This window comes from Pinus tabuliformis, chromosome 9, assembly GCF_031772625.1.
Source record: "Pinus tabuliformis cultivar Carrire ecotype Pingquan chromosome 9, CPIR1, whole genome shotgun sequence".
NCBI lineage: Eukaryota > Viridiplantae > Streptophyta > Pinopsida > Pinales > Pinaceae > Pinus > Pinus tabuliformis.
In genome coordinates this window covers 1,204,382,754-1,204,387,275 of record NC_142307.1, presented here as the reverse complement: position 1 = coordinate 1,204,387,275, position 4,522 = coordinate 1,204,382,754, and the positions used below count along the sequence as shown (strand labels likewise).

The 4,522-nt window shown below is 39.5% G+C and overlaps 1 pseudogene; it reads left to right on the top strand.

The window, feature by feature from the left end:
- The first annotated feature begins 493 nt into the window (after positions 1–493).
- Positions 494–3,363, top strand: LOC149152870 (pentatricopeptide repeat-containing protein At1g20230 pseudogene; annotated as a pseudogene).
- Positions 3,364–4,522: the final 1,159 nt, after the last annotated feature.

Here is a 4,522-nt window from a genome sequence, read left to right as displayed (position 1 = left end):
GCACGGATTACCCATCAAACTTCAGATTTCAATAATCTTAGTTTGTGTTATTTACACTGATTTTTGACTCTATATATGGATTCAGCAATCTGAAAAACCCCTAAAGTACTGCAATTTTACAGGGATTACCCATCAAACTTGCTATTTCAATAAATTCCCACTGAATTTTAGAAAAATAAACTAAAAACCCAACATAAACACTTTCAAAAATATCTCACTAAAAACCACTCCTATTCACCCAACAAGTATAATAACTCTACCCTATTCACAACTTACGACTCCATAGAGTAGGACGACATATCTTTCTTCTTATTGGTCATATAATTACAGCAGGTGATAATTTGTCTTGCTTGCTGTAAATTTACAGTTTACTTACTGTGTCAGTTGAAAAAAATACTTCGTCATATAATTACACATATACCAATCAAATTATATGGTCATCATTGATAGTGAATCTAGGTTCAGTTCAATCAGTGGTTTGCAAAGCGTTTCAATGCATTTTTCAAATAAAACGCTGCGGCATTGGAGTACCAAAGGATTTGTGAATTTAACTACTCCGATCAGAGAGGAAGCCATTACAGAAACAGAGTTCCATTGTCTTGCCAGCAAAGGCTTTGGTGACATGGGTACGTTGTGTAGGGCTGGCAGATTGAAGGAGGCATTGGGGATGCTGTATTCCATGGACAAACAGGCCATTGTGGCTGACTCCAACAGCTACGCATCCCTCTTGCAGGCTTCCGCCAATATGAAATCTCTGATATATGGTAAGCAAATCCATGCCCACATCATCGAATCGGTATCGAGCTAAACAACTATTTGGGTTCTAAACTCGTTCTGATGTATGCTAAATGTGGCCTCTTAGCGGATGCATGCAAAGTGTTTGACAAAAGGTGTGAGCGCAACATCTTCTCATGGACTGCCATGATTGGCGAATATGCCAGGCGCGGGCATTACGAAGAAGCACTTGCGTTATTTAGTCGAATGGAAACAGTTGGTATGTGGCCTGACAGATTTATATTTCCTTGTGCACTTAAGGCGTGTGCCGGGCTAGAAGCCTTGGAACAGGGTAAGATTATTCACAATTATGCTGTAAGATATGGTTTTGAATCGGATGTTTTTGTGGCGAATTCTCTAATAGACATGTACTCTAAATGCAGGAGTATCAAGGATGCACGAAATGTATTTGAAAAAATGCGTCAAAGAGATGTGGTATCATGGAATGCAATGATGGGGTATTATGTTCGCGAGGGCTTCTGGGACGAAGCATTTGAACTGTTTCGTCAAATGCAAGCTGCAGGATTAGAACCCAATGTGATATCATGGACTACAATGATTTCAGGGCATGTTCAAAATGGATTTGGCAGAGATGCAATACATCTCTTTCGGGATATGCAGGTGGCAGGAGTGCAGCCAAACTTGCATACTATATCTAATATTATTATAGCATGTGCAGAGTTAGTAGCTTTACACCAAGGTAGGGAGATGCATGGTTTCATAACCAGGCACGGGTTTCAGTTGGATGAGATTGTTGGGAGTGCCCTTGTTGGCATGTATACAAAATGTGGATGTTTAGAAGATGCACGTCAGGTGTTTGGTAAAATGTCTGAAAGAGATTTGGTTTCATGGACTGCAATGATTGCGGGATATGCACAATGTGGTCAAGGTGATGAAGCCTTGAAACTCTTTCATCAAATGCAATTGGCAGGTTTGGAACCTGATTCAGTTACTATTGCGAGTGTTCTCCCAGGGTGTGCTCACTTAGCAGCTCTGCAGAAAGGAAAGGCGATTCATGGTTATGTAATCAGAAGGCAGTTTGAGTCCGATGCTGCTGCGTGTAGTGCCCTTGCAGACATGTATTCCAAATGCGGATGTATAAGGAATGCACGCCAAACGTTTGACAAATCATCTCAAAAGGATTTAGTTTCATGGAATGTCATGGTTTCAGCATATGCGATGCATGGGAAGGGATGGGATGCTCTTGCACTTTTTGACAAAATGCAACGAACAGGTGTGAAGCCAGACGAAGTTACTTTCACTTGTCTGCTTTATGCATGCAGCCACGCAGGCCTTGTGGATGAAGGATGGAAGCACTTTGATCTTATGATTTATGACTTTGACATTACACCCACTGTGAATCATTATGCCTGCATGGTTGATCTCTTAGGCCGTGCAGGATGCCTGGATGAGGCATATAAGTTCATCAACAAAATACCAGTAAAACCCAATGCACATGTATGGGGAGCCTTGCTGGGTGCTTGTGCAGCAAGATCTAATATAGAGCTAGGGGAGCACGCAGCAGAACGCCTTTTTGAGTTAGAGCCTCAAAATGTGGCACATTATGTATTATTGTCAAACATTTATGCTGCAAATGGCCGTTGGGATAATGTAGCAAATATGAGGAAAACGATGAAGGACAGAGGTCTAAGAAAAATGCCAGGCTGTAGTTGGATTGAAGTTAAAAACAAGGTGCATAAATTCCTGGCAGGAGATAAATCACATCCAGAAATGGACAAAATCTATGCTATCTTGAAAATATTGACGGAAAAGATTAAGGAGGCAGGCTATGTTCCTGTAGGCTGCCATTGGATTTAGTGCTGCAAGATACTTAGGAAAAGGAATGCATTCTCTTTGGTCACTGCAAAAGGCTGGCAGGGCTTGCCATGCAAGCCGTGGTGATTGAAAACCTATTTGGCTATTCAAGAACCTTAGAACATATGATGGGTATCATTCAACCACCAAATTCATCTCCAAGAGTGTTTTGGGTAAGTGAAAAATGCCAACAGTTCCCTTCGATTCAAAATCAAACGTGTTTTTCTGGGAATTAAGGCAATGCTCTTCGAAACAAGGAAGATCTTATAAGTCTTGTCTAAGAAGCAAGATTGATTTCCTTTGTTGCAGTTCAAAATGACTTCTCACTGGAAGTGGAGATCTAAAGAACCCACTCCTGGGGAATAATCAGTGTGAATTACAACTAATTCTCCCCCCAAAAAAAACCTTCATACCCTACATTCCTGTGTTTTGGGGACTTGGGGACTTTTAGGAAACATCCCTAAACTGTTGGGAACTTAATAGGGAATTCAGGGACTTGGTGGCTGTCCCCAAGATGTCTCGGACAAGATTTCAGGGGCGTTCCAGACATATTTCAGGGATGTTTTTGACAGATTTATGGGGTTTTCTAGGCATATATCTTCAGTTTCAATAATCATGGATGATGATGATTGGACAATATGATCATTTTTTCCATCAATTATTTTTGTATTGCACTGAATTTGACGCTGTCGTACAAGTTGCAGCTCAAAACATGGATTTTGTATGATGGGTTTCAATTTGGAATTATATGATTTAAATATTGTATTTTCAGCATCGATGCCTCCATGTCAAGAAAACAAGAAATGCAACATTTCAAAGGGTTGATCCTTGTGGTTATTGCTCCTATTCTTCTTATTTTTGGGGTCATCTAAGCGTTTACATATTGTACATGAGTTTTCAAGAGTCATTCAAGTCTATTGCTTCCACCATCCCAACCTTAAGCATTGTAAAAATAATCAGCATAGTAGTGACTTGGATTGGTACTAGATGTTTGAATAAATTCTTATTCAATCACCTTCTTAATTTGAAATTGAATCTAATTTCTTTACAGAACCAAAGTGTTTTGTAATGGTTTTCAATGCAGCGATAAGAGTCTACAAAACTATTGAGAAGGGAGTGTCTTTTATGTTTTAATATAATCATCATTAACAAGAAATATGAGGAAGAAACACTAACATAAAGATAGTTCTCTGTCTTATGGACCCTTCATGGACCTTATTGCAAATTGAGACATGTAAGTTTCCTAAAACTAAAGTGCATTTTGCTCATGTCTAGTGGCCAACATGAATAATTTTAGGGGAAAAATTTCACCCATGGGCAAAATTTGGGGGTTTGAAGTTTTCACTGGGCAATTTTTTTGCGAAGAAAGGGTCTATTAGTTTTAGCCCACCATTTATTTAAAAGATTTAGCTAAAATACGTTTAGCCATCCCGTATTTATTACGAGGAGCACAAAAAAACCATTTCACCCTCACATATTCAATACTGAAGGCTTCATTCACTCCCGATTTCCAAAAATGGAGGCTTTGGGAATGATTTTGCCCCTTACTCTTTAAAAATAGTAGCATTCACTCCCGATTTCCATAAATGGAGGATTTGGGAATGATTTTGCCCCTTACTCCTCTTTAACTAGTAGCATTCACCCCCAATTTATGGTTTGAAGGTGCCTTTTACTTGCAAATCATCCACATCTCATTGACTCATGGATGGTAGGGAATGATTTTGTCCCTATTTGATGCTTTCCCCTAGCAATTCACCAGATAATAACATATACTTGGAAATTGCTCTGTATGGTTTCATGTTCAAGTCACTCTTGATCCCCCCTTCTCTCCACATATACATATAATGAAAGTGGGCATTGGCAGACATGTGTGCTGGTGACTCTAGTAGAGAACGTTTCATATATTTCTTCTGTTTAAGTCCAGGTAAGACAG